This window comes from Bombus flavifrons, chromosome 13 (genome assembly GCF_040668555.2).
Source record: "Bombus flavifrons isolate JBK064 chromosome 13, iyBomFlav1_principal, whole genome shotgun sequence".
Classification (NCBI taxonomy): Eukaryota; Metazoa; Arthropoda; class Insecta; order Hymenoptera; family Apidae; genus Bombus; species Bombus flavifrons.
The window spans coordinates 2,550,634-2,561,765 of NC_138454.1; positions in this window are offsets into that span (position 1 = coordinate 2,550,634).

Below are 11,132 nucleotides of genomic sequence, written 5' to 3' on the forward strand. Positions count from 1 at the left end.
TTTAAATGTTTTATAACTCGATACATTTTTTAATGGTGTGTAACAGGCGGTGTTTAATATTCGATGGGACGTAGCACTTATTCCTTTCCGTTTTTATTCTCATTCTATCCCTTTTTATTCTCACATAGATCCTATTTTTTTATTCGCCGTTTCACTTTGGCGTCCTCTTTTAAGAATCCCCCGGTTAGAAGAATACATCGAAACGCGTGGGGCGATTCTTTATAGAGGTTGTACAAAAGCGGCGGACAAAGCGAACGCGGCAAAGCGAAGTGGATGTTGGCGCGGGGGTCGGTGATGGTGGAGAACGGTCGTCGAGCGGTCGGCGTAGGTGGTGCGGGTGGCTGCATAGCAAGACAGCTCGCTTAAATATGCAGGATGGGCGGCGGCGCGCAGCATTGTAGCGTGCTTGTAGCACGGAGCAACGGGGTGAACTCGCTACTGAGGGAAACGATGGGGATGAACGAGCTGGAGAGAAGGCGAGAGAGAAGGACAAGCAGAGGTGAACGCGAGGAAGAACGAGAGGATGATTCGAAGGAGAAGCGAGACGCGCTCGCGGGAAGAGCGAAAGGGGAAGAGTGAGACGGACGATGGGAGGGGGTTTGAAGGACGAAAAGGGTGAGTGGAGGAGAAGGAAGGTGGGTCGTAGGCGCTTGCGCAGCCCGTAATGATTGACTGGCTCGCTGGCAGCCAACAGACAGACGTTCGCCCACCAGACCAACCGACTCACTCCCGCCGCGGCTCGCTTCCCACCCACCCCCGTGCCCTCGTCCTCTCGAAACACCCTCTGCCGGCGCTAGCACGGTCGTGGCGTCGTCCCTGGAGCAGGCTCGCTCAAAAAGCTCGCGATACAATGCATGACTGCCACCCCCGACGCCTCTACCCCCTGTTTAGCCAGGCCAAACCCTCCTCCCTCTTCTCCCTTCAAGCCGCTTCCTCTTTTCTTCTCTCTGGACCGTGCACTCCGGCTAGCCATCCTCTCTTATCGCTACCCTTTCAACCCTTTTTCCAGCAAACCTGTGTCCCCGATGTTGTGTTGCGAGCACTCGTGTGCAGGCTCCGTACAAAAGCCAGCCACCCAGCAGATAGCTCGGCCATTGAATCTTTAAAGGTCGACATACCGGGCCAGTGTATCGAGGCGCGTACCTGTCCGAATGGGATTCGGAGTCGGATAGAATTCTTTCTTGGAATTTCTCGAGAGCTGGACTGAAACGAAGAGGTTTTCGTCTGTGGATTATTGGAATTTTTGGGCCAAGCGTTAACGTAGGGTTGATATTCATTTATTTTTTCTTTTTCGGGTTAGAAATGGATGGCATGGATGAAGCAGTATTTACATTCTCAGTAGATTTACTTGAACAAATGTAAAAAACCTTTAAGATATTTCTTATCTGCGTTTTTTGAATACTAAAGAATATTCTAAAATAATAGTTTATCAGAAATTCTCAAAATTTGAAGAATATTAGTTAAATCGTAAGAGAAGAAATATTGTTTCATTGCTAAATAGTTGAGTAATTAATAATTTCCTATTGCGCCACTTTTCGAATAAACCAACTTTCACTTTTGTTTTCCTAAAGCTCTTCTAAAACTTTTCGCACCCTATAAGAATACAAAGAAGAAAAACAGATGTGCAGATATGTTTCTTTCTCCGTGCACATTCGAAGGCTTAAGTCATCGATGAATATGCAGCTTAAGAGAGTGGTCAATAGATTCTGACCAAAGATAACTTCGTAAGGCTCTGCAACATATACTGTATAAATTCAAGCGACTGCGATTCCAAGTAATTTAATTGTCAAATATTTCTCCCGTTTTGATTCGCCACTTCTTTAACATTATTCCATGGCAATCAAATACATCCTCCGCTTTCCTTCTTTTTTCCATGGTGAAATTAAGAATCAGAAGAAAAGAATTCAGCACGATAAGAAAGCGGTTTTTAAAACGTGTTCAGACGACCAAGCTAAAGCTTAATGAAAAATCGCTGACGAATGTACAATGCACGATTTTTTTTCGCTGTGAGAGGACCGGACCGAAATTAAAATTTAAAATAACTCGCGCGCGCGCGCGCTCTTGCAATACCGATGAACCGGTGCGAAAAGAGCGGCGAATTTATCGTCGGATTACCGTGTAAATATAAAAACGGTTATTCGCAACTTTTCGATGCAGGCGCGCGCGTGTCACACGTTGCATCCCCATACGAACATTAGCGAAATTTACGCGCGTTTAACTATGAACGCGTTCACATAATAAAATCGACGAGCGCGCTCCGCTGTAACGCAGTTTGCAGAACAGATTAACGCCGTTCGTTTAAAATCGTACGCGTTATTCCGGATTCATGGTTTTCCCCGACCGCCGACCCCGCTGCCCACCGCTCTGGACATTTTTACAATTATGCGTTCAGCAACGAAAAACGGACTCGATGCTTGGCCGTTGGAGAATAAATTTTCATCCTAGTTTGATAAAAATTTGATGAATTTTGTAAAATGTAAACGTCAGGTAACGATGGTTATAGTTTTAACGAAGGTCGATTGATTGCTCTACAATAAAAGAAGAATATTAAATATGGTACGATAAAATAGGAGAATTATGAAAGTTGTCAGAGGCTTGAAATAAATGTATGCGATCTTTGAACTCTTTTTGTAATGGCTTTTGGTTTCTTAGAACTCTTAAATATTACATCAAATGTTACCGTATGATTAAGTGTCAGCCTAACCTCAAGTTACGACTTCTTTCGTAATAACCTTCTAACAACCAAAAACTTGAAGTCTTTTGCATCTCCGATATTTGCTACGACATACGTATGATTGTATGAGACACTTTACCACGCGGTTCTTCGATTTCTCATTAATATATCAGAATTCATTAAAACCGTCAAAGAAATTTCTTAAGTATCCTCGTAAGCTATCCTCCGAGATTCCCAAATAAAAATATAAAACACAGACAAGAAAAAGAAGGAAGTCGATAAATGGTTTAAGCCTCGACGACCAAACAACACAAATATCCCAAAAAATCCTATTCCAAGCGTGTATCACCCATTCACCAAAATCATTCACCCGTTACCGAGCAATCGATCATCTCATTCATCTTTCCCTTCAGCCCATCGCAATATTTCGTCGATCCAGCAGATAACAACGGATACTTGCAGCTTCTTCCTTGAAACAATAAAAATGCACGTCTCTATCGCGCAAGCGGTATTCGCGAAAGAAACCTCGGCTCGGCGCACAAAGGTTGTCTGCATATTTTACCATTCTTCCATCCGGTCGGGCGTATCGCGATCGGCACGTTCGCGACGCGAACCGCGGCGGAAAGTCTTGGCACAGACGGAGAAAAAGCGAGAGGAGAAACAAGGAGAGGAGGGCTGCTCTGCTCGGGCGGCTGCCCGTTGTTATTTCCTTTTCTCTTTTTTTCCAGGCGTTTAATCCAATACCGGCCAGGCGTCCATCAAGCCTGGGGGCCGGTCGCAAAGGTTTTGTCCGGAGCTGTGGCCTCTAGCGCGGCCGTAGCCTCCCCGTAAATTCGCGCGCGCCGCGCGCAATGTTCTGCGTGTCGCATAAAGCGTAAAACCAACGTGAATTACGGTAGGATCGCGTTACAGCGGCCGCGGGGTCCGCGTACAACTGCCGCTGGCCCGTTCGACAATTCCCCGTGTCCTTTGCCCTTTAGAAATTCATGTAATTTTTTGCCCGTTGGTCCCGGCCCCGACACGCCAATTTTCCCACGGACCACCGTCGCGACGATCGAGAAATTTAAGGCCGAACCGGTGGACGCGACGCGAAGCTGTAAAACACGCGGCTGTAATGTTGTAACCAAGCTGCCCCGGAGGCCGCCGCTCGATCGTTACCGGGCGTCTGCGCGCGATATTCTTCCACAAGCGACTCTCTTCTTTTTTTTCTCTCATCCTCTCTGGTTCCCGTTCTTCTGCGTTTCTCTTTCATCATTCTATTTTTCTGCTAGATCGCTTCTTTTTTATTTGGTAACGGTGCTTTCTCTGTTAGACTCGGATGATCTTTATTGTGCGTGCAATCTCTAGAAGGATATAGCTGACGTAGGAAAGGGGTTTGATAGTATAAAATGGATATTTTAGATCATGTTGAAGCTTGAAGGTTCAATTTAAGTAATTCGTTGTAATAGGCTATTCGGAAGTGAAATTCACATCGATTCTCAAGTTTGATACTAGAATTTACCATGTGATTACTTTAAGTTACACGTGGTGCATATAACAATAATTATAAGCATTGACTACTGATAATGATTACTAATTTAGGATTATAGTCTCGTAGAAAATACGATAGGTAATAAAGCTAATTTAGAAAGTCGTTAAATTAATCAAAAGGAAAAGCCACAAGCATCTAAAGACAGATGAAATCAAAGAACAGGAAACCTATTTGCTAAGACGTCGCTTCCAGATCCTAACTATCAACAATTAATCTAACCGATATTTTATCCTCAAAAAATATAAAACGAGAAACGAATAAGTACCATCAAATATACCACCGCGTCATCTCCTAACGACGACAAAATTCAAAACGATTCCTGTGAACATTCATCGACTCGATACGCCGTAACTACAGCTACACCGAGGGTACCATCACTCTAATCCCCTCAAAATCCAGCTAACAAAAAAGACGTAAGCTCCACCTTCTCCTTCATCCAACCCACACCATATCCCGAGATCCGCCAACCCGAGTCACCGATAAACCAACCAGTCACGAGTTCCTCGAAGGAAAAGAATCAGTTCCACCGGGTCCCATTTCATTTACGCGTGTCCCTCTCGAGAGGGAATACAGCCTGTTCGTCCTGCGACGCCCGTTTCAAGCCTCTCTTTCCCCTCCTTATTTTAATCCAACTCGCCTTCCACAGCTCGCTCGCAATTTCTTGCGTCGGCAGACACGGGAATCAGGCAATGCTCTCACGGAGCGAATGCAATTCAAATGCCGTTTCCGTGGCTGGTTCTACGTGCTGGTTCGCGCATCGGGGGCCCCGAGTCAACGAGAGGTCGTCGTTGCTAATTGCGGCTCGATCCTCGAACACGGTCGGACGGAAATGGAGAAGAGTTGTCGCGAGAACGAGTTGTTGCCGCGGCCTGTCGCCTCGCGTTTGCCCGGTTTCCGTGCTCGTTTCTCGCACAGCACGGCTCTGTCGTCGTGGCCTAGCTGGCAAAATAGCTTCGTGTCCAGTCGTCGTCCACGGGGATCGTCGTGCAGAGCGTCCACCGTTTCCGCGGTTCCTCCCTCGGCTCGGAAGTCGCCGATAAATCGGGGGCTCGCGACCACGCGCTGTGGAATTCGAGTGCGAACGAATTTGTAGGCAACCGGCTAACACGGGCTCGAGTGCCGCCCGTAAATGGCCTTACAACCTCTCGCCGAGTAGTCGGCCGGCAATTAATCGCGCGGCATTAAGCGCAAATGAACTTTCATCCTCCTCTCTCCTCCCCCAACGACTCGCGCGGCCGAGGGAGGCGCGCACTGAAAATCGACGGCAAGATTGGCGTCGCTTCCGGCTAATCGATCGTCAAGTATCCCCGGGCTCGCTGCTTCCAACGATTTCCGATAATTCTACGTTCCAGTTGTTGCGTTACTTTCTTTTAATCTGGTTGTCCACGGGAAAGGATGGAAGGAGTCGGTGTTCTCTAATAAGGAAAAGATCTCTGATATTTTAAAATTCATGAAAGGTTGTCTATAGTGCGTACGTACGTTCGGAATTAAATTTCGATAGAGTAGTACTTAATGGAATTTTCTTGATATTCTTACTTATGTGCGAGTACTAGGCTATTTTCTTTTAAATCAGCCTCTACATTCGCACTGAGGGGAGGCTGATCAAGATTCAGGATGAGATTGTGACATAGTAGAATGTGGAAAAATTATGTTGATACAATTATGACTGTTAGGCTACTTTTCTTTGAACCAATATCGGGATTTTTATAACAGAGTGGCAAGCGATATTTGTTTCTGTAACAAAGAAAAGAGAAATGTTGATTTTGCAAAATTCGTTTAATGGTAGATCGAAGTATATCTAAGATAAAATTGCGATACAGTAGGATTTAACGGAATTATGTTCCTGATACTTTCCGCTATTCAACGGAAGTCCTCTCAGGACCCACGTCACGGATCTTGACAAATCGTTCTATCCATCCTGTGTTCGACCCAAGGAGGCCTGGTTAACGATCGTTTAACGATGCTGTGGTCTAAATATTCCAACGATTCTACAGCAAGAAAATCGGAAGATCCCATGGGGCGACTGAGAAATAGCGAGATGGTTATCGGTTACTTTGATGGATCTGGAAACGAAAAACCTTCGCATTGTCATCCTGTCCCTCTGTAGATAAAGAACTTATACTTAATCTTTCTTCGTGAAAATAAATGTTGAAGTCGAGATAATCTCTGACAATAATGATAATTATTGAACCAATTTACAATTCGTACGTACTTTCATTTAATACAATACAGCGACAAAAGTTAAATAACGAAGTTTATTTTAATCTAAGTATAATATGTATCCTATTATTCTAACAATTTCTTACCTTATCCACGTTCGTATTTTTAATACACGCGCGAAGACAGACCTGAATTTATAGACTGTCCTTTATAATTTATCAACTAATAAAACGACTGATTCTACGTGCGATACGTTCCAAGTCTACAGACTTCTATTGCGCAAATTCTGCTTTCACAATTCTGTAATTTTAAGTCAAATAAAGCAATGATTATCAATTCACAATTTGTAAAATTCACTTTACCCATTTTATTATCAGACTTTCTACTAACATATGACAGAATTTATTCTCACTCGTAATTTCTAACTCGTAACCTATAAGATTTCATCGATAATATTCTATTTATTTAATTACATATAGAATCGTATTACATATTATAAAACAAGTTAGTATCTTATTTTTTTCCAATTCTGTTAAATTCTTGCGTTCAACAAGCGACACGAAAACGCCTAGTGCACCGAGCGACGGAATCGGAAGGAAAAGAGAAATCAAAGGATCGTCCAGTCGCGAAGGGACAAGTTTATGGTTCTCCGTCACCCTCGACGAGGAACCACTATTCATTAATAGCTGCAGCCCGAGTTAGCCTGCTACGACGTCGTGGCAGTCCGGGCCGTCGCCAAAGCTCGACCGGCTTTATGGCCGTTTAATTGGCCGAGATAGACGACGATATATTATTATGCTAATTTTCAAGGAACTTCGCGGCCACGGGAATCGTTACCGGGAGATTAAAGGCCCTATGTGACATCGCACCGTTAATTACCGCATTGAACATAGACCGCACCGATGTTAGCAGCTTATCCGGCCTTCCTGGACTATTTGTTGTCTGTTTACACGGGACACTCGAACAACGCCTACATCGAAAATACAGGAACAACAGGATCCAACCGCGCCCTGAGAGAGAGAGAGAAGATTCTGACTCTAATTATAAACAGGTCCACTCGTATCCGTCATTAGAAACTTTGACACCGCTTGTTATTTTCTATTTCCAAAATCAGACAAGGAAACAAAAAATGTTTTCACGATGATTAGTGGTATGATGACTAGAACTGGTTGACGTTTAGGGAATCAGTGTAATAGTATCGTGCAATTAAAAATTCTTGATGATCTTCGCGTTTTCTTTATAGCGAAACCTTGTTTTACTTTAGTATCGATATTCTAGAATTTTTATCGAAGAAATAAATGAAACATTTTTCATCATGGTGTAAAGAATTGAATAAAATATCGCAAGATTAAAAATTCATAAAGATTGTTGCGTCCTTCGTTATAAAACCTTGATGTATCTTACTTTTCTTCAAATTTCGCTAATTCATACTATATAATATTTATCCTCCCACAAAGCAATATACGCTTCCTCCCATAAGTATCTGAGCTTTTTTAATGAATTGATTACGTTTCTTTGTAATTTTCATACAATTCTTGGATGACATAAGCGATATTTATTAGCGAATAATGTTGGCAAAGTTATTATAAGGATAAGAAAAAAAACCGTACGAAGACTGAAATCAGCAGAACGCATACATCGCCTTGCTCTCATGTTTATGAATCTTAAATGATTGATATCCAATTAAAGGTATAGAAATATCAAACTTTACAGAACATAAACATATCAAGTAGATCGCACCGTAAAAAACAAATCGACGGGACACGAAATCATCTGAAACTGGTTTTTATCATCTTGATATCTTCATATCACTCCTATGTGTACGTTTCCTCTTACCTATTTTTACAATAATTTTATCAATATTATTTGTTAATAAATATTACATAATATTGGCTAAAAATAACATTAAGATAATAAGACAGCATAATAAATGCATAAAATTCGCAAATAGGTAAGTGCACGGGTACTTACAAGAGTACATATTACCAACCTAAATTTCACCAAACTTTCTTATCGATCCTTGCTGTCAAAAATTTCTTCTTCCGCCAAATTTACACCCTTCCAATAAAAGTACATCGAGCAACCTCTCAGTATTAAATTCCTATTAGTCGATGCTAATGATAATTTGTAAAAGCCACTTTTCTCCCGGCCACTTTACTCATAATCGACGCGCGATGTCCAGCTAGTTCGCGTAACCATTATCGGTTTACCTTTCCGAATCGCTCGCTTCTCGTGGTTGGACAAACGAACGATCGCGTTTATCGAGGTCAACGATTCCTGCTCGTTTTTCTCGTATGGGAATCGTTCCAAAAGAACATCACGCTCCTGTGGCGATCCAGACATTTTTCGCCGCGGACAACCTTTCTCCTTCGCGAACGATTTCGTCCATAGATGATGCAACCCCTGTTCGCCATTCCAGGAGAATACACAAGCGAAAAACTCCAGCTAACTCGCATCTGTATCAATTTATGCCGCCGACAGCGTGGCCGATGATAACGAAAGCACCTTGACTATCGGGTGGAAGGAAGATAAACTGCCGGAGTAATCTCGCTGTATGACGATGTTTGAGGATGTCCGTGTCGTTCGACACATTGGCTTCCTGGTGCATTCCAGCTGGATTATTTAGGTGAACGTCTATCTGTGATGGTGCAGGTCAGAAGTGGAATTCTCTTAATAGAAATTACTAGGAATTTAAGATAGATAAAATAGATGGGAGATTTTTGGATTTATATATTATACAATATATCGCGAGTATTTTAAGTCTTAAACTTTTGAAAATTTAGAATGATATGTATATATTAAATTCAATGCACAATCTTTCAGCTTGATATTACTTTCGCAGGAGGGATTTTTGAAAAATGATAGAAATTATTGAATCTATCGAATATATCTTCCATTAGGAAAATCTTAATTGCAATTGAATATGAGATCGAGATTTATAAACCTGCTCGGCACTCAGAAATATTTCAGGAATACATGAATTATTCAACAGTTATAATAATACTCGGTAATACAATTATATTGTACGAATAAATCATAAAAATTTCCATTGCTGGGTAATTTTCAGTTCCTTAATATTCAAAAGCTTGGCAATGATATTAATGATTCAACAGTTATACGAATATTCAGCTTTCTTATTCACAATTATAATGTGAGAATAAACGACCAGAATATTATTTTTGTGTTGGAAAAAGCTTAAAAATTTTATAAAGATGTATCAATAATGAGATTTTCATAACAATTTTAATCATACTTGTAGGAACATGTGATAAAATGATTTTTCTATAGGGAAAATGGATTAACTAGCTAAGAGTGGTAGCCATTAGTATCATCTCCGTATCCCTTTACTACCCTGATTAAACTCTTTATCTATTTAATACAAACAGGTAACATCGTTTACCTCTTCTAAATGCATTACGCTTTCCTTAAACTATGTTGGAAGGTAACAAAAATATAGATCTTAATTAATCAACCTAATACATCCTCCTTCGTCCCTCTATTATTCAACATGCAGGACTCGTAACAAGATTGCAAGATTCACCTCGATTGCAAAAGTACCTGGAAAATTCCGCGAAATCAGCCCCGGAAGCGAATTCCAGGCCTCTTCATTCCGCGATTTCGTCGTCGCTTTCGCGCGACTTGCACACAGGAACGAGATGCACCCCCTGTCCCCCTTCGTTGAAACAAATTGTTTGCGCGGTCTAGGGTGGCGTGTATTCGCGTCGCTGGAATGAGTAATGGCGGGCTGGCGGCCGACCGACCGAGTGAATCTACGACTCTGAAACCCTTTGGAAACGACCGTACTGGAACTGCCAACTGGAAACTGGCTGAGGGGCTTTAACGTAACGGAGTAACCGCGATTGGCGCAGATGGCGTGGCCCTAGCACACGCACATACACGGAACCGTCACCCTTTTGCGTTGTGTGCAACACCCTTCCCACAGGCTTTACCCGGTGAACCATCGTCCTTCGCGAAAACTGCCGCGCGTTCCAAGTAATTTACTCCGACTCTTTCCCGATCGGGAGCAGCAGGTGTTCCCCGTGAGCCGCGGCTTCGTATATTTTTTCTTTCCTTTTGATCAACAGGATCACCGGCCCTTTTTATTGTCGGATTTGAAATTAGCATTTTAAACCGAAGACAGTCAGTCGTTTGGGTTAGGTAGAGGGGGAAACGTAAATTGGACGAACATGTGCGCGGGATATTCGAGTGATTTATGTTACGTTTGGCTGATTGAACGAGATGTTGTCCGAAGGATTCGAGTCTCGGTAAATGTCGGGAGCTAATGATGCGTGTCTTGATGATTTTAGGATAGACAAGTTTTAGGTTGGAAGAAATATTGTCGACGTTGGACTGGATTTCTCCACTTTGTTGCAGGAACTTCGAATTAGGTAAATGTACGAAAATGTTGTATACCTTACAATTTTTCTGTTTCTACACGAAGGTAGGAGAAAAAAACATAACAAGTATGTTACCTCGATTTCATAATTTTAATATTTTAATATTTGTGACCAGAAAGGAACATTTTAATAGAAAATAGTTAAAGGCGAAAAAATCCTATTAGTTTGATCGGAAGAATCTTATATAATTCATTCATATAAATGGTATATATAATTGATGAACTTCGACTATAATAAAAGGTATAACTATTCAAACAAATATTAAATAGATAAATATTACGACGAACGATATTTTTAAAGTTATGAAGATAGTAAATCTTAAAATAAAATAAAACGGAACAAGAATTAAGATATACGATGCAAACTTCCA